This window comes from Pleurodeles waltl, chromosome 4_1 (assembly GCF_031143425.1).
Source record: "Pleurodeles waltl isolate 20211129_DDA chromosome 4_1, aPleWal1.hap1.20221129, whole genome shotgun sequence".
Classification (NCBI taxonomy): domain Eukaryota; kingdom Metazoa; phylum Chordata; class Amphibia; order Caudata; family Salamandridae; genus Pleurodeles; species Pleurodeles waltl.
The window spans coordinates 41,320,148-41,344,912 of NC_090442.1; the positions used below are offsets into that span (position 1 = coordinate 41,320,148).

Below are 24,765 nucleotides of genomic sequence, written 5' to 3' on the forward strand. Positions count from 1 at the left end.
CCCATGCATAGTTTCTGCTTTCTGCACGCACACACTCCCTGCACTGAATCTACCCACAGTTCTGTTCAGAATGATTGTGCCATGTCATATTGTTGTATACGTATTGCATATCCATGGCATTTATGAAGAGGTTCTTTGGTATGGCAGAAAGACAGAAAAGTAGCAATGCTGAAGGCATAACGTGACTGATTGTGCAGTTTGCATTGGGCTTTCTTAATGAGTGAGAGTGAAAGGAGTATTGTAAGAGTGTGTTTCCAGTTTGTATGTAAAGATAAGTTGGGTGCTGTGAGAAAAAGACTCAACCATAAAGGGACTCGAACCCTCAATCTTCTGATCCGAAGTCAGACGCCTTATCCATTAGGCCACATGGTCACTGACTGCAACATGTTTGGGTGTTTAGGGTTAGGTGGTATGAATGGATGTGGAACATATCAATTACAGGTGCGCAGGACAGGATCCCATACCGTTCTTCATCTTCTTTCCATCAAAGGAGTTTTTTCAAACAATATCTAGATAATTTCCAAAGTTTCATATCTTATGCTGTGCTTTTTTGCCGTTAATCCTCCTTTCTTCTTTTATTGAATATTCTGTTTTATGCTGCAATGGTATTTTTGGATTATTTGAAAAGAGAATGAACTGACAGTAGTTCAGACTTCCCATTTCTTGACTTGCTAATTTGCTCCCTGAATTAGCTTATACAAGTGACCTGAACAGGGCCTTGACCTAAGCACGTACCTGAAAGCCTGTCACCACCTCTAGAAATAAAATTCACAGCAGCTCAAAACATTAATTTTGAAAGAGAATATTTCAAGTGAGTCCAAGTTTAATTTCAATAAAGAAAGCTGTATAAAATGACACGCTGCACATTTGGGTAACCAGCATGACACTTTTCAGTGAAGAAGTGGAATGGTTCTGTTGCAATATACTATCACCCTGGCAAGCTGCTACGAGGAAGAGTAAACAATATGATTAGGTTTCAGCAAAAATGTATTAGTTCAGGGTGTGCACCTCAGATAGACTTAAACTTACACACCCTGGTCTGTGAGAGTAGTGCCCTATCTATTGCGGCATTGAGGGTAATCTGCAAGACAGAGTTCCAAAATCATCCTTTCATCTCAGTTCATGGCCACATACAGTATTTCTGCAGACATTCGTTTCACTTTTCTGTCTTTAATTAAACTGACCATTTTAAACCTCCGGCACCCACTACTTCAATATTACTGTTTTTGTGCTATCATAGGGCCTTGGAACTTTTGGCAAGTGGGCAGAAGCAGTCAGAGAACCACATCACAATACATACTCCTTTGCCTGATACCTTTCACAATAAACTGCTCTTGGAAAAACACGTTAACCGGTCCTTGCTCTCAGACAGACACAGAAAGCCTATCACCACCTCTACGAACATATTTCAATCAAACCAATATATATCATTCAACAATTATGCCTCTGTATCAATATAACTATAACTCGAGACAGAAAGGAATTTAAAAAACAATCTGCCCATTTGAATAACCAGCATAGTTTTAAGGACGTACAAATTGGAATGTGACAATTTCAGAGTTCCTCATTCATAAGAAGTCTGTGAGATAGTATCTCAGAAAGATCTCAAGTTTATAGCAAAAATGGTTGTAAGGGTGATTTTTACCACACAATTGCAACTAGGTGCCTCAATCTGCGAGAGACCAGTCCTTGACAGATTACACAACTGGGGCAACAGCAAAGGCAGCAATTGTGTCAATCCTTTATGATTCTTCTCTAGTACTATACTTTTTCTGAGGGACAATTTGCATTATTCCTGGAGAAAATCATAGAGCTTCTACCCATGCATAGTTTCTGCTTTCTGCACGCACACTCTCCCTGCACTGAATCTACCCACAGTTCTGTTCAGAATGATTGTGCCATGTCATATTGTTGTATACGTATTGCATATCCGTGGCATTTATGAAAAAGTACTTTGGTATGGCAGAAAGACAGAAAAGTAGCAATGCTGATGGCATAACGTGACTGATTGTGCAGTTTGCATTGGGCTTTCTTAATGAGTGAGAGTGAAAGGAGTATTGTAAGAGTGTGTTTCCAGTTTGTATGTGAAGATAAGTTGGGTGCTGTGAGAAAAAGACTCAACCATGAAGGGACTCGAACCCTCAATGTTCTGACCCGAAGTCAGACGCCTTATCCATTAGGCCACATGGTCACTGACTGCAATATGTTTGGGTGTTTAGGGTTAGATGGTATGAATGGATGTGGAACATATCAATTACAGCTGCGCAGGACAGGATCCCATACCGTTCTTCATCTTCTTTCCATCAAAGGAGTTTTTTCAAACAATATCTAGATAATTTCCAAAGTTTCATATCTTATGCTGTGCTTTTTTGCCGTTAATCCTCCTTTCTTTTTTTATTGAATACGCTGTTTTATGCTGCAATGGTATTTTTGGATTATTTGAAAAGAGAATGAAACTGCTTTGACAGTAGTTCAGACTTCCCATTTCTTGACTTGCTAATTTGCTCCCTGAATTAGCTTATACAAGTGACATGAACAGGGCCTTGACCTAAGCACGTACCTGAAAGCCTGTCACCACCTCTAGAAATAAAATTCACAGCAGCTCAAAACATTCATTTTGAAAGAGAATATTTCAAGTGAGTCCAAGTTTAATTTCAATAAAGTAAGTTGTATAAAATGACACGCTGCACATTTGGGTAACCAGCATGACTCTTTTCAGTGAAGAAGTGGAATGGTTCTGTTGCAATATACTATCACCCTGGCAAGCTGCTACGAGGAAGAGTAAACAATATGATTAGGTTTCAGCAAAAATGTATTAGTTCAGGGTGTGCACCTCAGATAGACTTAAACTTACACACCCTGGTCTGTGAGAGTAGTGCCCTATCCATTGCGGCATTGAGGGTAATCTGCAAGACAGAGTTCCAAAATCATCCTTTCATCTCAGTTCATGGCCTCATACAGTATTTCTGCAGTCATTCGTTTCACTTTTCTGTCTTTAATTAAACTGACCATTTTAACTCTCCGGCACCCACCACTTCAATCTTACCGTTTTTGTGCTATCATAGGGCCTTGGAACTTTTGGCAAGTGGACAGAAGCAGTCAGAGAACCACATCACAATACATACTTCTTTGCCTGATACCTTTCACAACAAACTGCTCTTGGAAAAACACGTTAACCGGTCCTTGCTCTCAGACAGACACAGAAAGCCTATCACCACCTCTACGAACATATTTCAATCAAACCAATATATATCATTCAACAATTATGCCTCTGTATCAATATAACTACAACTCGAGACAGAAAGGAATTTAAAAAACAATCTGCCCATTTGAATAACCAGCATAGTTTTAAGGACGTACAAATTGGAATGTGACAATTTCAGAGTTCCTCATTCATAAGAAGTCTGTGAGATAGTATCTCAGAAAGATCTCAAGTTTATAGCAAAAATGGTTGTAAGGGTGATTTTTACCACACAATTGCAACTAGGTGCCTCAATCTGCAAGAGACCAGTCCTTGACAGATTACACAACTGGGGCAACAGCAAAGGCAGCAATTGTGTCAATCCTTTATGATTCTTCTCTAGTACTATACTTTTTCTGAGGGACAATTTGCATTATTCCTGGAGAAAATCATAGAGCTTCTACCCATGCATAGTTTCTGCTTTCTGCACGCACACACTCCCTGCACTGAATCTACCCACAGTTCTGTTCAGAATGATTGTGCCATGTCATATTGTTGTATACGTATTGCATATCCGTGGCATTTATGAAGAGGTACTTTGGTATGGCAGAAAGACAGAAAAGTAGCAATGCTGATGGCATAACGTGACTGATTGTGCAGTTTGCATTGGGCTTTCTTAATGAGTGAGAGTGAAAGGAGTATTGTAAGAGTGTGTTTCCAGTTTGTATGTGAAGATAAGTTGGGTGCTGTGAGAAAAAGACTCAACCATGAAGGGACTCGAACCCTCAATGTTCTGATCCGAAGTCAGACGCCTTATCCATTAGGCCACATGGTCACTGACTGCAATATGTTTGGGTGTTTAGGGTTAGGTGGTATGAATGGATGTGGAACATATCAATTACAGGTGCGCAGGACAGGATCCCATACCGTTCTTCATCTTCTTTCCATCAAAGGAGTTTTTTCAAACAATATCTAGATAATTTCCAAAGTTTCATATATTATGCTGTGCTTTTTTGCCGTTAATCCTCCTTTCTTTTTTTATTGAATACTCTGTTTTATGCTGCAATGGTATTTTTGGATTATTTGAAAAGAGAATGAAACTGCTTTGACAGTAGTTCAGACTTCCCATTTCTTAACTTGCTAATTTGCTCCCTGAATTAGCTTATACAAGTGACATGAACAGGGCCTTGACCTAAGCACGTACCTGAAAGCCTGTCACCACCTCTAGAAATAAAATTCACAGCAGCTCAAAACATTCATTTTGAAAGAGAATATTTCAAGTGAGTCCAAGTTTAATTTCAATAAAGTAAGTTGTATAAAATGACACGCTGCACATTTGGGTAACCAGCATGACTCTTTTCAGTGAAGAAGTGGAATGGTTCTGTTGCAATATACTATCACCCTGGCAAGCTGCTACGAGGAAGAGTAAACAATATGATTAGGTTTCAGCAAAAATGTATTAGTTCAGGGTGTGCACCTCAGATAGACTTAAACTTACATACCCTGGTCTGTGAGAGTAGTGCCCTATCCATTGCGGCATTGAGGGTAATCTGCAAGACAGAGTTCCAAAATCATCCTTTCATCTCAGTTCATGGCCTCATACAGTATTTCTGCAGTCATTCGTTTCACTTTTCTGTCTTTAATTAAACTGACCATTTTAAACCTCCGGCACCCACCACTTCAATCTTACCGTTTTTGTGCTATCATAGGGCCTTGGAACTTTTGGCAAGTGGACAGAAGCAGTCAGAGAACCACATCACAATACATACTTCTTTGCCTGATACCTTTCACAACAAACTGCTCTTGGAAAAACACGTTAACCGGTCCTTGCTCTCAGACAGACACAGAAAGCCTATCACCACCTCTACGAACTTATTTCAATCAAACCAATATATATCATTCAACAATTATGCCTCTGTATCAATATAACTACAACTCGAGACAGAAAGGAATTTAAAAAACAATCTGCCCATTTGAATAACCAGCAGAGTTTTAAGGACGTACAAATTGGAATGTGACAATTTCAGAGTTCCTCATTCATAAGAAGTCTGTGAGATAGTATCTCAGAAAGATCTCAAGTTTATAGCAAAAATGGTTGTAAGGGTGATTTTTACCACACAATTGCAACTAGGTGACTCAATCTGCAAGAGACCAGTCCTTGACAGATTACACAACTGGGGCAACAGCAAAGGCAGCAATTGTGTCAATCCTTTATGATTCTTCTCTAGTACTATACTTTTTCTGAGGGACAATTTGCATTATTCCTGGAGAAAATCATAGAGCTTCTACCCATGCATAGTTTCTGCTTTCTGCACGCACACACTCCCTGCACTGAATCTACCCACAGTTCTGTTCAGAATGATTGTGCCATGTCATATTGTTGTATACGTATTGCATATCCATGGCATTTATGAAGAGGTTCTTTGGTTTGGCAGAAAGACAGAAAAGTAGCAATGCTGAAGGCATAACGTGACTGATTGTGCAGGTTGCATTGGGTTTTCTTAATGAGTGAGAGTGAAAGGAGTATTGTAAGAGTGTGTTTCCAGTTTGTATGTAAAGATAAGTTGGGTGCTGTGAGAATAAGACTCAACCATAAAGGGACTCGAACCCTCAATCTTCTGATCCGAAGTCAGACGCCTTATCCATTAGGCCACATGGTCACTGACAGCAACATGTTTGGGTGTTTAGGGTTAGGTGGTATGAATGGATGTGGAACATATCAATTACAGGTGCGCAGTACAGGATCCCATACCGTTCTTCATCTTCTTTCCATCAAAGGAGTTTTTTCAAACAATATCTAGATAATTTCCAAAGTTTCATATCTTATGCTGTGCTTTTTTGCCGTTAATCCTCCTTTCTTCTTTTATTGAATACTCTTTTTTATGCTGCAATGGTATTTTTGGATTATTTGAAAAGAGAATGAACTGACAGTAGTTCAGACTTCCCATTTCTTGACTTGCTAATTTGCTCCCTGAATTAGCTTATACAAGTGACCTGAACAGGGCCTTGACCTAAGCACGTACCTGAAAGCCTGTCACCACCTCTAGAAATAAAATTCACAGCAGCTCAAAACATTCATTTTGAAAGAGAATATTTCAAGTGAGTCCAAGTTTAATTTCAATAAAGAAAGCTGTATAAAATGACACGCTGCACATTTGGGTAACCAGCATGACACTTTTCAGTGAAGAAGTGGAATGGTTCTGTTGCAATATACTATCACCCTGGCAAGCTGCTACGAGGAAGAGTAAACAATATGATTAGGTTTCAGCAAAAATGTATTAGTTCAGGGTGTGCACCTCAGATAGACTTAAACTTACACACCCTGGTCTGTGAGAGTAGTGCCCTATCTATTGCGGCATTGAGGGTAATCTGCAAGACAGAGTTCCAAAATCATCCTTTCATCTCAGTTCATGGCCACATACAGTATTTCTGCAGTCATTCGTTTCACTTTTCTGTCTTTAATTAATCTGACCATTTTAAACCTCCGGCACCCACCACTTCAATCTTACTGTTTTTGTGCTATCATAGGGCCTTGGAACTTTTGGCAAGTGGGCAGAAGCAGTCAGAGAACCACATCACAATACATACTCCTTTGCCTGATACCTTTCACAATAAACTGCTCTTGGAAAAACACGTTAACCGGTCCTTGCTCTCAGACAGACACAGAAAGCCTATCACCACCTCTACGAACATATTTCAATCAAACCAATATATATCATTCAACAATTATGCCTCTGTATCAATATAACTATAACTCGAGACAGAAAGGAATTTAAAAAACAATCTGCCCATTTGAATAACCAGCATAGTTTTAAGGACATACAAATTGGAATGTGACAATTTCAGAGTTCCTCATTCATAAGAAGTCTGTGAGATAGTATCTCAGAAAGATCTCAAGTTTATAGCAAAAATGGTTGTAAGGGTGATTTTTACCACACAATTGCAACTAGGTGCCTCAATCTGCAAGAGACCAGTCCTTGACAGATTACACAACTGGGGCAACAGCAAAGGCAGCAATTGTGTCAATCCTTTATGATTCTTCTCTAGTACTATACTTTTTCTGAGGGACAATTTGCATTATTCCTGGAGAAAATCATAGAGCTTCTACCCATGCATAGTTTCTGCTTTCTGCACGCACACACTCCCTGCACTGAATCTACCCACAGTTCTGTTCAGAATGATTGTGCCATGTCATATTGTTGTATACGTATTGCATATCCGTGGCATTTATGAAGAGGTACTTTGGTATGGCAGAAAGACAGAAAAGTAGCAATGCTGATGGCATAACGTGACTGATTGTGCAGTTTGCATTGGGCTTTCTTAATGAGTGAGAGTGAAAGGAGTATTGTAAGAGTGTGTTTCCAGTTTGTATGTGAAGATAAGTTGGGTGCTGTGAGAAAAAGACTCAACCATGAAGGGACTTGAACCCTCGATGTTCTGATCCGAAGTCAGACGCCTTATCCGTTAAGCCACATGGTCTCTGACTGCAACATGTTTGGGTGTTTAGGGTTAGGTGGTATGAATGGATGTGGAACATATCAATTACAGGTGCGCAGGACAGGATCCCATACCGTTCTTCATCTTCTTTCCATCAAAGGAGTTTTTTCAAACAATATCTAGATAATTTCCAAAGTTTCATATCTTATGCTGTGCTTTTTTGCCGTTAATCCTCCTTTCTTTTTTTATTGAATACTCTGTTTTATGCTGCAATGGTATTTTTGGATTATTTGAAAAGAGAATGAAACTGCTTTGACAGTAGTTCAGACTTCCCATTTCTTAACTTGCTAATTTGCTCCCTGAATTAGCTTATACAAGTGACATGAACAGGGCCTTGACCTAAGCACGTACCTGAAAGCCTGTCACCACCTCTAGAAATAAAATTCACAGCAGCTCAAAACATTCATTTTGAAAGAGAATATTTCAAGTGAGTCCAAGTTTAATTTCAATAAAGAAAGTTGTATAAAATGACACGCTGCACATTTGGGTAACCAGCATGACTCTTTTCAGTGAAGAAGTGGAATGGTTCTGTTGCAATATACTATCACCCTGGCAAGCTGCTACGAGGAAGAGTAAACAATATGATTAGGTTTCAGCAAAAATGTATTAGTTCAGGGTGTGCACCTCAGATAGACTTAAACTTACACACCCTGGTCTGTGAGAGTAGTGCCCTATCCATTGCGGCATTGAGGGTAATCTGCAAGACAGAGTTCCAAAATCATCCTTTCATCTCAGTTCATGGCCTCATACAGTATTTCTGCAGTCATTCGTTTCACTTTTCTGTCTTTAATTAAACTGACCATTTTAAACCTCCGGCACCCACCACTTCAATCTTACCGTTTTTGTGCTATCATAGGGCCTTGGAACTTTTGGCAAGTGGACAGAAGCAGTCAGAGAACCACATCACAATACATACTTCTTTGCCTGATACCTTTCACAACAAACTGCTCTTGGAAAAACACGTTAACCGGTCCTTGCTCTCAGACAGACACAGAAAGCCTATCACCACCTCTACGAACATATTTCAATCAAACCAATATATATCATTCAACAATTATGCCTTTGTATCAATATAACTACAACTCGAGACAGAAAGGAATTTAAAAAACAATCTGCCCATTTGAATAACCAGCAGAGTTTTAAGGACGTACAAATTGGAATGTGACAATTTCAGAGTTCCTCATTCATAAGAAGTCTGTGAGATAGTATCTCAGAAAGATCTCAAGTTTATAGCAAAAATGGTTGTAAGGGTGATTTTTACCACACAATTGCAACTAGGTGACTCAATCTGCAAGAGACCGGACCTTGACAGATTACACAACTGGGGCAACAGCAAAGGCAGCAATTGTGTCAATCCTTAATGATTCTTCTCTAGTACTATACTTTTTCTGAGGGACAATTTGCATTATTCCTGGAGAAAATCATAGAGCTTCTACCTATGCATAGTTTCTGCTTTCTGCACGCACACACTCCCTGCACTGAATCTACCCACAGTTCTGTTCAGAATGATTGTGCCATGTCATATAGTTGTATACGTATTGCATATCTATGGCATTTATGAAGAGGTACTTTGGTATGGCAGAAAGACAGAAAAGTAGCAATGCTGAAGGCATAACGTGACTGATTGTGCAGTTTGCATTGGGCTTTCTTAATGAGTGAGAGTGAAAGGAGTATTGTAAGAGTGTGTTTCCAGTTTGTATGTAAAGATAAGTTGGGTGCTGTGAGAAAAAGACTCAACCATGAAGGGACTTGAACCCTCAATCTTCTGATCCGAAGTCAGACGCCTTATCCATTAGGCCACATGGTCACTGACTGCAACATGTTTGGGTGTTTAGGGTTAGGTGGTATGAATGGATGTGGAACATATCAATTACAGGTGCGCAGGACAGGATCCCATACCGTTCTTCATCTTCTTTCCATCAAAGGAGTTTTTTCAAACAATATCTAGATAATTTCCAAAGTTTCATATCTTATGCTGTGCTTTTTTGCCGTTAATCCTCCTTTCTTCTTTTATTGAATACTCTGTTTTATGCTGCAATGGTATTTTTGGATTATTTGAAAAGAGAATGAAACTGCTTTGACAGTAGTTCAGACTTCCCATTTCTTGACTTGCTAATTTGCTCCCTGAATTAGCTTATACAAGTAACATGAACAGGGCCTTGACCTAAGCACGTACCTGAAAGCCTGTCACCACCTCTAGAAATAAAATTCACAGCAGCTCAAACATTCATTTTGAAAGAGAATATTTCAAGTGAGTCCAAGTTTAATTTCAATAAAGAAAGCTGTATAAAATGACAAGCTGCATATTTGGGTAACCAGCATGACTCTTTTCAGTGAAGAAGTGGAATGGTTCTGTTGCAATATACTATCACCCTGGCAAGCTGCTACGAGGAAGAGTAAACAATATGATTAGGTTTCAGCAAAAAAGTATTAGTTCAGGGTGTGCACCTCAGATAGACTTAAACTTACACACCCTGGTCTGTGAGAGTAGTGCCCTATCCATTGCGGCATTGAGGGTAATCTGCAAGACAGAGTTCCAAAATCATCCTTTCATCTCAGTTCATGGCCTCATACAGTATTTCTGCAGTCATTCGTTTCACTTTTCTGTCTTTAATTAAACTGACCATTTTAAACCTCCGGCACCCACCACTTCAATCTTACCGTTTTTGTGCTATCATAGGGCCTTGGAACTTTTGGCAAGTGGACAGAAGCAGTCAGAGAACCACATCACAATACATACTTCTTTGCCTGATACCTTTCACAACAAACTGCTCTTGGAAAAACACGTTAACCGGTCCTTGCTCTCAGACAGACACAGAAAGCCTATCACCACCTCTACGAACATATTTCAATCAAACCAATATATATCATTCAACAATTATGCCTTTGTATCAATATAACTACAACTCGAGACAGAAAGGAATTTAAAAAACAATCTGCCCATTTGAATAACCAGCAGAGTTTTAAGGACGTACAAATTGGAATGTGACAATTTCAGAGTTCCTCATTCATAAGAAGTCTGTGAGATAGTATCTCAGAAAGATCTCAAGTTTATAGCAAAAATGGTTGTAAGGGTGATTTTTACCACACAATTGCAACTAGGTGACTCAATCTGCAAGAGACCGGACCTTGACAGATTACACAACTGGGGCAACAGCAAAGGCAGCAATTGTGTCAATCCTTAATGATTCTTCTCTAGTACTATACTTTTTCTGAGGGACAATTTGCATTATTCCTGGAGAAAATCATAGAGCTTCTACCTATGCATAGTTTCTGCTTTCTGCACGCACACACTCCCTGCACTGAATCTACCCACAGTTCTGTTCAGAATGATTGTGCCATGTCATATAGTTGTATACGTATTGCATATCTATGGCATTTATGAAGAGGTACTTTGGTATGGCAGAAAGACAGAAAAGTAGCAATGCTGAAGGCATAACGTGACTGATTGTGCAGTTTGCATTGGGCTTTCTTAATGAGTGAGAGTGAAAGGAGTATTGTAAGAGTGTGTTTCCAGTTTGTATGTAAAGATAAGTTGGGTGCTGTGAGAAAAAGACTCAACCATGAAGGGACTTGAACCCTCAATCTTCTGATCCGAAGTCAGACGCCTTATCCATTAGGCCACATGGTCACTGACTGCAACATGTTTGGGTGTTTAGGGTTAGGTGGTATGAATGGATGTGGAACATATCAATTACAGGTGCGCAGGACAGGATCCCATACCGTTCTTCATCTTCTTTCCATCAAAGGAGTTTTTTCAAACAATATCTAGATAATTTCCAAAGTTTCATATCTTATGCTGTGCTTTTTTGCCGTTAATCCTCCTTTCTTCTTTTATTGAATACTCTGTTTTATGCTGCAATGGTATTTTTGGATTATTTGAAAAGAGAATGAAACTGCTTTGACAGTAGTTCAGACTTCCCATTTCTTGACTTGCTAATTTGCTCCCTGAATTAGCTTATACAAGTAACATGAACAGGGCCTTGACCTAAGCACGTACCTGAAAGCCTGTCACCACCTCTAGAAATAAAATTCACAGCAGCTCAAACATTCATTTTGAAAGAGAATATTTCAAGTGAGTCCAAGTTTAATTTCAATAAAGAAAGCTGTATAAAATGACAAGCTGCATATTTGGGTAACCAGCATGACTCTTTTCAGTGAAGAAGTGGAATGGTTCTGTTGCAATATACTATCACCCTGGCAAGCTGCTACGAGGAAGAGTAAACAATATGATTAGGTTTCAGCAAAAAAGTATTAGTTCAGGGTGTGCACCTCAGATAGACTTAAACTTACACACCCTGGTCTGTGAGAGTAGTGCCCTATCCATTGCGGCATTGAGGGTAATCTGCAAGACAGAGTTCCAAAATCATCCTTTCATCTCAGTTCATGGCCACATACAGTATTTCTGCAGTCATTCGTTTCACTTTTCTGTCTTTAATTAAACTGAATATTTTAAACCTCCGGCACCCACCACTTCAATCTTACAGTTTTTGTGCTATCATGGGGCCATGGAACTTTTGGCAAGTGGACAGAAGCAGTCAGAGAACCACATCACAATACATACTCATTTGCCTGATACCTTTCACAACAAACTGCTCTTGGAAAAAGACGTTAACCGGTCCTTGCTCTCAGACAGACACAGAAAGCCTATCACCACCTCTATGAACATATTTCAATCAAACCAATATATATCATTCAAGAATTATGCCTCTGTATCAATATAACTACAACTAGAGACAGAAAGGAATTTAAAAAACAATCTGCCCATTTGAATAACCAGCATAGTTTTAAGGACGTACAAATTGGAATGTGACAATTTCAGAGTTCCTCATTCATAAGAAGTCTGTGAGATAGTATCTCAGAAAGATCTCAAGTTTATAGCAAAAATGGTTGTAAGGGTGATTTTTACCACACAATTGCAACTAGGTGCCTCAATCTGCAAGAGACCAGTCCTTGACAGATTACACAACTGGGGCAACAGCAAAGGCAGCAATTGCGTCAATCCTTTATGATTCTTCTCTAGTACTATACTTTTTCTGAGGGACAATTTGCATTATTCCTGGAGAAAATCATAGAGCTTCTACCCATGCATAGTTTCTGCTTTCTGCACGCACACACTCCCTGCACTGAATCTACCCACAGTTCTGTTCGGAATGATTGTGCCATGTCATATTGTTGTATACGTATTGCATATCCGTGGCATTTATGAAGAGGTACTTTGGTATGGCAGAAAGACAGAAAAGTAGCAATGCTGAAGGCATAACGTGACTGATTGTGCAGTTTGCATTGGGCTTTCTTAATGAGTGAGAGTGAAAGGAGTATTGTAAGAGTGTATTTCCAGTTTGTATGTAAAGATAAGTTGAGTGCTGTGAGAAAAAGACTCAACCATGAAGGGACTTGAACCCTCAATCTCCTGATCCGAAGTCAGACGCCTTATCCATTAGGCCACATGGTCACTGACAGCAATATGTTTGGTTGTTTAGGGTTAGGTGGTATGAATGGATGTGGAACATATCAATTACAGGTGCGCAGGACAGGATCCCATACCGTTCTTCATCTTCTTTCCATCAAAGGAGTTTTTTCAAACAATATCTAGATAATTTCCAAAGTTTCATATCTTATGATGTGCTTTTTTGCTGTTAATCCTCCTTTCTTCTTTTATTGAATACTCTGTTTTATGCTGCAATGGTATTTTTGGATTATTTGAAAAGAGAATGAAACTGCTTTGACAGTAGTTCAGACTTCCCATTTCTTGACTTGCTAATTTGCTCCCTGAATTAGCTTATACAAGTGACATGAACAGGGCCTTGACCTAAGCACGTACCTGAAAGCCTGTCACCACCTCTAGAAATAAAAGTCACAGCAGCTCAAAACATTCATTTTGAAAGAGAATATTTCAAGTGAGTCCAAGTTTAATTTCAATAAAGAAAGCTGTATAAAATGACACGCTGCTCATTTGGGTAACCAGCATGACACTTTTCAGTGAAGAAGTGGAATGGTTCTGTTGCAATATACTATCACCCTGGCAAGCTGCTACGAGGAAGAGTAAACAATATGATTAGGTTTCAGCAAAAATGTATTAGTTCAGGGTGTGCACCTCAGATAGACTTAAACTTACACACCCTGGTCTGTGAGAGTAGTGCCCTATCCATTGCGGCATTGAGGGTAATCTGCAAGACAGAGTTCCAAAATCATCCTTTCATCTCAGTTCATGGCCACATACAGTATTTCTGCAGTCATTCGTTTCACTTTTCTGTCTTTAATTAATCTGACCATTTTAAACCTCCGGCACCCACCACTTCAGTCTTACTGTTTTTGTGCTATCATAGGGCCTTGGAACTTTTGGCAAGTGGGCAGAAGCAGTCAGAGAACCACATCACAATACATACTCCTTTGCCTGATACCTTTCACAATAAACTGCTCTTGGAAAAACACGTTAACCGGTCCTTGCTCTCAGACAGACACAGAAAGCCTATCACCACCTCTACAAACATATTTCAATCAAACCAATATATATCATTAAACAATTATGCCTCTGTATCAATATAACTATAACTCGAGACAGAAAGGAATTTAAAAAACAATCTGCCCATTTGAATAACCAGCATAGTTTTAAGGACATACAAATTGGAATGTGACAATTTCAGAGTTCCTCATTCATAAGAAGTCTGTGAGATAGTATCTCAGAAAGATCTCAAGTTTATAGCAAAAATGGTTGTAAGGGTGATTTTTACCACACAATTGCAACTAGGTGCCTCAATCTGCAAGAGACCAGTCCTTGACAGATTACACAACTGGGGCAACAGCAAAGGCAGCAATTGTGTCAATCCTTTATGATTCTTCTCTAGTACTATACTTTTTCTGAGGGACAATTTGCATTATTCCTGGAGAAAATCATAGAGCTTCTACCCATGCATAGTTTCTGCTTTCTGCACGCACACACTCCCTGCACTGAATCTACCCACAGTTCTGTTCAGAATGATTGTGCCATGTCATATTGTTGTATACGTATTGCATATCCGTGGCATTTATGAAGAGGTACTTTGGTATGGCAGAAAGACAGAAAAGTAGCAATGCTGATGGCATAACGTGACTGATTGTGCAGTTTGCATTGGGCTTTCTTAATGAGTGAGAGTGAAAGGAGTATTGTAAGAGTGTGTTTCCAGTTTGTATGTAAAGATAAGTTGGGTGCTGTGAGAAAAAGACTCAACCATAAAGGGACTCGAACCCTCAATCTCCTGATCCGAAGTCAGACGCCTTATCCATTAGGCCACATGGTCACTGACTGCAACATGTTTGGGTGTTTAGGGTTAGGTGGTATGAATGGATGTGGAACATATCAATTACAGGTGCGCAGGACAGGGTCCCATACCTTTCTTCATCTTCTTTCCATCAAAGGAGTTTTTTCAAACAATATCTAGATAATTTCCAAAGTTTCATATCTTATGCTGTGCTTTTTTGCCGTTAATCCTCCTTTCTTCTTTTATTGAATACTCTGTTTTATGCTGCAATGGTATTTTTGGATTATTTGAAAAGAGAATGAAACTGCTTTGACAGTAGTTCAGACTTCCCATTTCTTGACTTGCAAATTTGCTCCCTGAATTAGCTTATACAAGTGACATGAACAGGGCCTTGACCTAAGCACGTACCTGAAAGCCTGTCACCACCTCTAGAAATAAAATTCACAGCAGCTCAAACATTCATTTTGAAAGAGAATATTTCAAGTGAGTCCAAGTTTAATTTCAATAAAGAAAGCTGTATAAAATGACAAGCTGCATATTTGGGTAACCAGCATGACTCTTTTAAGTGAAGAAGTGGAATGGTTCTGTTGCAATATACTATCACCCTGGCAAGCTGCTACGAGGAAGAGTAAACAATATGATTAGGTTTCAGCAAAAATGTTTTAGTTCAGGGTGTGCACCTCAGATAGACTTAAACTTACACACCCTGGTCTGTGAGAGTAGTGCCCTATCCATTGCGGCATTGAGGGTAATCTGCAAGACAGAGTTCCAAAATCATCCTTTCATCTCAGTTCATGGCCACATACAGTATTTCTGCAGTAATTCGTTTCACTTTTCTGTCTTTAATTAAACTGACCATTTTAAACCTCCGGCACCCACCACTTCAATCTTACAGTTTTTGTGCTATCATAGGGCCATGGAACTTTTGGCAAGTGGACAGAAGCAGTCAGAGAACCACATCACAATACATACTCATTTGCCTGATACCTTTCACAATAAACTGCTCTTGGAAAAAGACGTTAACCGGTCCTTGCTCTCAGACAGACACAGAAAGCCTATCACCACCTCTACGAACATATTTCAATTAAACCAATATATATCATTCAACAATTATGCCTCTGTATCAATATAACTACAACTCGAGACAGAAAGGAATTTAAAAAACAATCTGCCCATTTGAATAACCAGCATAGTTTTAAGGACGTACACATTGGAATATGACAATTTCAGAGTTCCTCATTCATAAGAAGTCTGTGAGATAGTATCTCAGAAAGATCTCAAGTTTATAGCAAAAATGGTTGTAAGGGTGATTTTTACCACACAATTGCAACTAGGTGCCTCAATCTGCAAGAGACCAGTCCTTGACAGATTACACAACTGGGGCAACAGCAAAGGCAGCAATTGTGTCAATCCTTTATGATTCTTCTCTAGTACTATACTTTTTCTGAGGGACAATTTGCATTATTCCTGGAGAAAATCATAGAGCTTCTATCCATGCATAGTTTCTGCTTTCTGCACGCACACACTCCCTGCAGTGAATCTACCCACAGTTCTGTTCAGAATGATTGTGCCATGTCATATTGTTGTATACGTATTGCATATCCAAGGCATTTATGAAGAGGTACTTTGGTATGGCAGAAAGACAGAAAAGTAGCAATGCTGAAGGCATAACGTGACTGATTGTGCAGTTTGCATTGGGCTTTCTTAATGAGTGAGAGTGAAAGGAGTATTGTAAGAGTGTGTTTCCAGTTTGTATGTAAAGATAAGTTGGGTGCTGTGAGAAAAAGACTCAACCATGAAGGGACTCGAACCCTCAATCTTCTGATCCGAAGTCAGACGCCTTATCCATTAGGCCACATGGTCACTGACTGCAATATGTTTGGGTGTTTAGGGTTAGGTGGTATGAATGGATGTGGAACATATCAATTACATGTGCGCAGGACAGGATCCCATACCGTTCTTCATCTTCTTTCCATCAAAGGAGTTTTTTCAAATAATATCTAGATAATTTCCAAAGTTTCATATCTTATGCTGTGCTTTTTTGCCGTTAATCCCCCTTTCTTCTTTTATTGAATACTCTGTTTTATGCTGCAATGGTATTTTTGGATTATTTGAAAAGAGAATGAAACTGCTTTGACAGTAGTTCAGACTTCCCATTTCTTGACTTGCTAATTTGCTCCCTGAATTAGCTTATACAAGTGACATGAACAGGGCCTTGACCTAAGCACGTACCTGAAAGCCTGTCACCACCTCTAGAAATAAAAGTCACAGCAGCTCAAAACATTCATTTTGAAAGAGAATATTTCAAGTGAGTCCAAGTTTAATTTCAATAAAGAAAGCTGTATAAAATGACACGCTGCTCATTTAGGTAACCAGCATGACACTTTTCAGTGAAGAAGTGGAATGGTTCTGTTGCAATATACTATCACCCTGGCAAGCTGCTACGAGGAAGAGTAAACAATATGATTAGGTTTCAGCAAAAATGTATTAGTTCAGGGTGTGCACCTCAGATAGACTTAAACTTACACACCCCGGTCTGTGAGAGTAGTGCCCTATCCATTGCGGCATTGAGGGTAATCTGCAAGACAGAGTTCCAAAATCATCCTTTCATCTCAGTTCATGGCCACATACAGTATTTCTGCAGTCATTCGTTTCACTTTTCTGTCTTTAATTAATCTGACGATTTTAAACCTCCGGCACCCACCACTTCAATCTTACTGTTTTTGTGCTATCATAGGGCCTTGGAACTTTTGGCAAGTGGGCAGAAGCAGTCAGAGAACCACATCACAATACATACTCCTTTGCCTGATACCTTTCACAATAAACTGCTCTTGGAAAAACACATTAACCGGTCCTTGCTCTCAGACAGACACAGAAAGCCTATCACCACCTCTACGAACATATTTCAATCAAACCAATATATATCATTCAACAATTATGCCTCTGTATCAATATAACTATAACTCGAGACAGAAAGGAATTTAAAAAACAATCTGCCCATTTGAATAACCAGCATAGTTTTAAGGACATACAAATTGGAATGTGACAATTTCAGACTTCCTCATTCATAAGAAGTCTGTGAGATAGTATCTAAGAAAGATCTCAAGTTTATAGCAAAAATGGTTGTAAGGGTGATTTTTACCACACAATTGCAACTAGGTGCCTCAATCTGCAAGAGTCCAGTCCTTGACAGATTACACAACTGGGGCAACAGCAAAGGCAGCAATTGTGTCAATCCTTTATGATTCTTCTCTAGTACTATACTTTTTCTGAGGGACAATTTGCATTATTCCTGGAGAAAATCATAGAGCTTCTACCCATGCATAGTTTCTGCTTTCTGCACGCACACACTCCCTGCACTGAATCTACCCACAGTTCTGTTCAGAATGATTGTGCCATGTCATATTGTTGTATACGTATTGCATATCCGTGGCATTTATGAAGAGGTACTTTGGTATGGCAGAAAGACAGAAAAGTAGCAATGCTGATGGCATAACGTGACTGATTGTGCAGTTTGCATTGGGCTTTCTTAATGAGTGAGAGTGAAAGGAGTATTGTAAGAGTGTGTTTCCAGTTTGTATGTAAAGATAAGTTGGGTGCTGTGAGAAAAAGACTCAACCATGAAGGGACTCGAACCCTCAATCTTCTGATCCGAAGTCAGGTGCCTTATCCATTAGGCCACATGGTCACTGACTGCAACATGTTTGGGTGTTTAGGGTTAGGTGGTATGAATGGATGTGGAACATATCAATTACAGGTGCGCAGGACAGGATCCCATACCGTTCTTCATCTTCTTTCCATCAAAGGAGTTTTTTCAAACAATATCTAGATAATTTCCAAAGTTTCATATCTTATGCTGTGCTTTTTTGCCGTTAATCCTCCTTTCTTCTTTTATTGAATACTCTGTTTTATGCTGCAATGGTATTTTTGGATTATTTGAAAAGAGAATGAAACTGCTTTGACAGTAGTTCAGACTTCCCATTTCATGACTTGCTAATTTGCTCCCTGAATTAGCTTATACAAGTAACATGAACAGGGCCTTGACCTAAGCACGTACCTGAAAGCCTGTCACCACCTCTAGAAATAAAATTCACAGCAGCTCAAACATTCATTTTGAAAGAGAATATTTCAAGTGAGTCCAAGTTTAATTTCAATAAAGAAAGCTGTATAAAATGACAAGCTGCATATTTGGGTAACCAGCATGACTCTTTTCAGTGAAGAAGTGGAATGGTTCTGTTGCAATATACTATCACCCTGGCAAGCTGCTACGAGGAAGAGTAAACAATATGATTAGGTTTCAGCAAAAATGTATTAGTTCAGGGTGTGCACCTCAGATAGACTTAAACTTACACACCCTGGTCTGTGAGAGTAGTGCCCTATCCATTGCGGCATTGAGGGTAATCTGCAAGACAGAGTTCCAAAATCATCCTTTCATCTCAGTTCATGGCCACATACAGTATTTCTGCAGTCATTCGTTTCACTTTTCTGTCTTTAATTAAACTGACCATTTTAAACCTCCGGCACCCACCACTTCAATCTTACAGTTTTTGTGCTATCATGGGGCCATGGAACTTTTGGCAAGTGGACAGAAGCAGTCAGAGAACCACATCACAATACATACTCATTTGCCTGATACCTTTCACAACAAACTGCTCTTGGAAAAAGACGTTAACCGGTCCTTGCTCTCAGACAGACACAGAAAGCCTATCACCACCTCTATGAACATATTTCAATCAAACCAATATATATCATTCAAGAATTATGCCTCTGTATCAATATAACTACAACTAGAGACAGAAAGGAATTTAAAAAACAATCTGCCCATTTGAATAACCAGCATAGTTTTAAGGACGTACAAATTGGAATGTGACAATTTCAGAGTTCCTCATTCATAAGAAGTCTGTGAGATAGTATCTCAGAAAGATCTCAAGTTTATAGCAAAAATGGTTGTAAGGGTGATTTTTACCACACAATTGCAACTAGGTGCCTCAATCTGCAAGAGACCAGTCCTTGACAGATTACACAACTGGGGCAACAGCAAAGGCAGCAATTGTGTCAATCCTTTATGATTCTTCTCTAGTACTATACTTTTTCTGAGGGACAATTTGCATTATTCCTGGAGAAAATCATAGAGCTTCTATCCATGCATAGTTTCTGCTTTCTGCACGCACACACTCCCTGCACTGAATCTACCCACAGTTCTGTTCAGAATGATTGTGCCATGTCATATTGTTGTATACGTATTGCATATCCGTGGCATTTATGAAGAGGTACTTTGGTATGGCAGAAAGACAGAAAAGTAGCAATGCTGAAGGCATAACGTGACTGATTGTGCAGTTTGCATTGGGCTTTCTTAATGAGTGAGAGTGAAAGGAGTATTGTAAGAGTGTGTTTCCAGTTTGTATGTAAAGATAAGTTGGGTGCTGTGAGAAAAAGACTCAACCATGAAGGGACTCGAACCCTCAACTTTTTGATCCGAAGTCAGACGCCTTATCCACTAGGCCACATGGTCACTGACTGCAATATGTTTGGGTGTTTAGGGTTAGGTGGTATGAATGGATGTGGAACATATCAATTACAGGTGCGCAGGACAGGATCCCATACCGTTCTTCATCTTCTTTCCATCAAAGGAGTTTTTTCAAACAATATCTAGATAATTTCCAAAGTTTCATATCTTAAGCTGTTTTTTTTTGCCGTTAATCCTCCTTTCTTCTTTTATTGAATACTCTGTTTTATGCTGCAATGGTATTTTTGGATTATTTGAAAAGAGAATGAACTGACAGTAGTTCAGACTTCCCATTTCTTGACTTGCTAATTTGCTCCCTGAATTAGCTTATAGAAGTGACCTGAACAGGGCCTTGACCTAAGCACGTACCTGAAAGCCTGTCACCACCTCTAGAAATAAAATTCACAGCAGCTCAAAACATTCATTTTGAAAGAGAATATTTCAAGTGAGTCCAAGTTTAATTTCAATAAAGAAAGCTGTATAAAATGACACGCTGCACATTTGGGTAACCAGCATGACACTTTTCAGTGAAGAAGTGGAATGGTTCTGTTGCAATATACTATCACCCTGGCAAGCTGCTACGAGGAAGAGTAAACAATATGATTAGGTTTCAGCAAAAATGTATTAGTTCAGGGTGTGCACCTCAGATAGACTTAAACTTACACACCCTGGTCTGTGAGAGTAGTGCCCTATCTATTGCGGCATTGAGGGTAATCTGCAAGACAGAGTTCCAAAATCATCCTTTCATCTCAGTTCATGGCCACATACAGTATTTCTGCAGTCATTCGTTTCACTTTTCTGTCTTTAATTAAACTGACCATTTTAAACCTCCGGCACCCACCACTTCAATCTTACTGTTTTTGTGCAATCATAGGGCCTTGGAACTTTTGGCAAGTGGGCAGAAGCAGTCAGAGAACCACATCACAATACACACTCCTTTGCCTGATACCTTTCACAATAAACTGCTCTTGGAAAAAGACGTTAACCGGTCCTTGCTCTCAGACAGACACAGAAAGCCTATCACCACCTCTACGAACATATTTCAATCAAACCAATATTTATCATTCAACAATTATGCCTCTGTATCAATATAACTATAACTCGAGACAGAAAGGAATTTAAAAAACAATCTGCCCATTTGAATAACCAGCATAGTTTTAAGGACGTACAAATTGGAATGTGACAATTTCAGAGTTCCTCATTCATAAGAAGTCTGTGAGATAGTATCTCAGAAAGATCTCAAGTTTATAGCAAAAATGGTTGTAAGGGTGATTTTTACCACACAATTGCAACTAGGTGCCTCAATCTGCAAGAGACCAGTCCTTGACAGATTACACAACTGGGGCAACAGCAAAGGCAGCAATTGTGTCAATCCTTTATGATTCTTCTCTAGTACTATACTTTTTCTGAGGGACAATTTGCATTATTCCTGGAGAAAATCATAGAGCTTCTACCCATGCATAGTTTCTGCTTTCTGCACGCACACACTCCCTGCACTGAATCTACCCACAGTTCTGTTCAGAATGATTGTGCCATGTCATATTGTTGTATACGTATTGCATATCCGTGGCATTTATGAAGAGGTACTTTGGTATGGCAGAAAGACAGAAAAGTAGCAATGCTGATGGCATAACGTGACTGATTGTGCAGTTTGCATTGGGCTTTCTTAATGAGTGAGAGTGAAAGGAGTATTGTAAGAGTGTGTTTCCAGTTTGTATGTGAAGATCAGTTGGGTGCTGTGAGAAAAAGACTCAACCTTGAAGGGACTCGAACCCTCAATGTTCTGATCTGAAGTCAGACGCCTTATCCATTAGGCCACATGGTCACTGACTGCAATATGTTTGGGTGTTTAGGGTTAGGTGGTATGAATGGATGTGGAACATATCAATTACAGGTGCGCAGGACAGGATCCCATACCGTTCTTCATCTTCTTTCCATCAAAGGAGTTTTTTCAAACAATATCTAGATAATTTCCAAAGTTTCATATCTTATGCTGTGCTTTTTTGCCGTTAATCCTCCTTTCTTTTTTTATTGAATACTCTGTTTTATGCTGCAATGGTATTTTTGGATTATTTGAAAAGAGAATGAAACTGCTTTGACAGTAGTTCAGACTTCCCATTTCTTAACTTGCTAATTTGCTCCCTGAATTACCTTATACAAGTGACATGAACAGGGCCTTGACCTAAGCACGTACCTGAAAGCCTGTCACCACCTCTAGAAATAAAATTCACAGCAGCTCAAAACATTCATTTTGAAAGAGAATATTTAAAGTGAGTCCAAGTTTAATTTCAATTAAAAAAGTTGTATAAAATGACACGCTGCACATTTGGGTAACCAGCATGACTCTTTTCAGTGAAGAAGTGGAATGGTTCTGTTGCAATATACTATCACCCTGGCAAGCTGCTACGAGGAAGAGTAAACAATATGATTAGGTTTCAGCAAAAATGTATTAGTTCAGGGTGTGCACCTCAGATAGACTTAAACTTACACACCCTGGTCTGTGAGAGTAGTGCCCTATCCATTGCGGCATTGAGGGTAATCTGCAAGACAGAGTTTCAAAATCATCCTTTCATCTCAGTTCATGGCCTCATACAGTATTTCTGCAGTCATTCGTTTCACTTTTCTGTCTTTAATTAAACTGACCATTTTAAACCTCCGGCACCCACCACTTCAATCTTACAGTTTTTGTGCTATCATAGGGCCTTGGAACTTTTGGCAAGTGCACAGAAGCAGTCAGAGAACCACATCACAATACATACTTCTTTGCCTGATACCTTTCACAACAAACTGCTCTTGGAAAAACACGTTAACCGGTCCTTGCTCTCAGACAGACACAGAAAGCCTATCACCACCTCTACGAACATATTTCAATCAAACCAATATATATCATTCAACAATTATGCCTCTGTATCAATATAACTACAACTCGAGACAGAAAGGAATTTAAAAAACAATCTGCCCATTTGAATAACCAGCAGAGTTTTAAGGACGTACAAATTGGAATGTGACAATTTCAGAGTTCCTCATTGATAAGAAGTCTGTGAGATAGTATCTCAGAAAGATCTCAAGTTTATAGCAAAAATGGTTGTAAGGGTGATTTTTACCACACAATTGCAACTAGGTGACTCAATCTGCAAGAGACCAGTCCTTGACAGATTACACAACTGGGGCAACAGCAAAGGCAGCAATTGTGTCAATCCTTTATGATTCTTCTCTAGTACTATACTTTTTCTGAGGGACAATTTGCATTATTCCTGGAGAAAATCATAGATCTTCTACCCATCCATAGTTTCTGCTTTCTGCACGCACACACTCCCTGCACTGAATCTACCCACAGTTCTGTTCAGAATGATTGTGCCATGTCATATTGTTGTATACGTGTTGCATATCCATGGCATTTATGAAGAGGTACTTTGGTATGGCAGAAAGACAGAAAAGTAGCAATGCTGAAGGCATAACGTGACTGATTGTGCAGTTTGCATTGGGCTTTCTTAATGAGTGAGAGTGAAAGGAGTATTGTAAGAGTGTGTTTCCAGTTTGTATGTAAAGATAAGTTGGGTGCTGTGAGAAAAAGACTCAACCATGAAGGGACTCGAACCCTCAATCTTCTGATCCGAAGTCAGATGCCTTATCCATTAGGCCACATGGTCACTGACTGCAACATGTTTGGGTGTTTAGGGTTAGGTGGTATGAATGGATGTGGAACATATCAATTACAGGTGCGCAGGACAGGATCCCATACCGTTCTTCATCTTCTTTCCATCAAAGGAGTTTTTTCAAACAATATCTAGATAATTTCCAAAGTTTCATATCTTATGCTGTGCTTTTTTGCCGTTAATCCTCCTTTCTTCTTTTATTGAATACTCTGTTTTATGCTGCAATGGTATTTTTGGATTATTTGAAAAGAGAATGAAACTGCTTTGACAGTAGTTCAGACTTCCCATTTCTTGACTTGCAAATTTGCTCCCTGAATTAGCTTATACAAGTGACATGAACAGGGCCTGGACCTAAGCACGTACCTGAAAGCCTGTCACCACCTCTAGAAATAAAATTCACAGCAGCTCAAACATTCATTTTGAAAGAGAATATTTCAAGTGAGTCCAAGTTTAATTTCAATAAAGAAAGCTGTATAAAATGGCAAGCTGCATATTTGGGTAACCAGCATGACTTTTTTAAGTGAAGAAGTGGAATGGTTCTGTTGCAATATACTATCACCCTGGCAAGCTGCTACGAGGAAGAGTAAACAATATGATTAGGTTTCAGCAAAAATGTTTTAGTTCAGGGTGTGCACCTCAGATAGACTTAAACTTACACACCCTGGTCTGTGAGAGTAGTGCCCT

The 24,765-nt window shown here is 39.3% G+C and overlaps 12 non-coding genes across 12 annotated transcripts; all 12 read right to left on the bottom strand.

Annotated features, from left to right (window-relative positions):
- Positions 1-299: 299 nt before the first annotated feature.
- Positions 300-372, bottom strand: TRNAR-UCG (transfer RNA arginine (anticodon UCG)). The gene has a single exon. It is a non-coding gene; the product is annotated as a tRNA-Arg (tRNA).
- Positions 373-3,943: 3,571 nt separating this feature from the next.
- On the bottom strand, positions 3,944-4,016 carry TRNAR-UCG (transfer RNA arginine (anticodon UCG)). Its single transcript has one exon. It is a non-coding gene; the product is annotated as a tRNA-Arg (tRNA).
- A 1,752-nt stretch (positions 4,017-5,768) lies between these two features.
- TRNAR-UCG (transfer RNA arginine (anticodon UCG)) lies at positions 5,769-5,841 on the bottom strand. The gene has a single exon. It is a non-coding gene; the product is annotated as a tRNA-Arg (tRNA).
- Positions 5,842-7,587: 1,746 nt separating this feature from the next.
- TRNAR-UCG (transfer RNA arginine (anticodon UCG)) lies at positions 7,588-7,660 on the bottom strand. Its single transcript has one exon. It is a non-coding gene; the product is annotated as a tRNA-Arg (tRNA).
- Positions 7,661-9,412: 1,752 nt separating this feature from the next.
- On the bottom strand, positions 9,413-9,485 carry TRNAR-UCG (transfer RNA arginine (anticodon UCG)). The gene has a single exon. It is a non-coding gene; the product is annotated as a tRNA-Arg (tRNA).
- A 1,751-nt stretch (positions 9,486-11,236) lies between these two features.
- TRNAR-UCG (transfer RNA arginine (anticodon UCG)) lies at positions 11,237-11,309 on the bottom strand. Its single transcript has one exon. It is a non-coding gene; the product is annotated as a tRNA-Arg (tRNA).
- A 1,751-nt stretch (positions 11,310-13,060) lies between these two features.
- Positions 13,061-13,133, bottom strand: TRNAR-UCG (transfer RNA arginine (anticodon UCG)). The gene has a single exon. It is a non-coding gene; the product is annotated as a tRNA-Arg (tRNA).
- A 1,752-nt stretch (positions 13,134-14,885) lies between these two features.
- Positions 14,886-14,958, bottom strand: TRNAR-UCG (transfer RNA arginine (anticodon UCG)). The gene has a single exon. It is a non-coding gene; the product is annotated as a tRNA-Arg (tRNA).
- A 1,751-nt stretch (positions 14,959-16,709) lies between these two features.
- On the bottom strand, positions 16,710-16,782 carry TRNAR-UCG (transfer RNA arginine (anticodon UCG)). The gene has a single exon. It is a non-coding gene; the product is annotated as a tRNA-Arg (tRNA).
- A 1,752-nt stretch (positions 16,783-18,534) lies between these two features.
- Positions 18,535-18,607, bottom strand: TRNAR-UCG (transfer RNA arginine (anticodon UCG)). Its single transcript has one exon. It is a non-coding gene; the product is annotated as a tRNA-Arg (tRNA).
- A 1,751-nt stretch (positions 18,608-20,358) lies between these two features.
- Positions 20,359-20,431, bottom strand: TRNAR-UCG (transfer RNA arginine (anticodon UCG)). Its single transcript has one exon. It is a non-coding gene; the product is annotated as a tRNA-Arg (tRNA).
- A 3,571-nt stretch (positions 20,432-24,002) lies between these two features.
- On the bottom strand, positions 24,003-24,075 carry TRNAR-UCG (transfer RNA arginine (anticodon UCG)). The gene has a single exon. It is a non-coding gene; the product is annotated as a tRNA-Arg (tRNA).
- Positions 24,076-24,765: the final 690 nt, after the last annotated feature.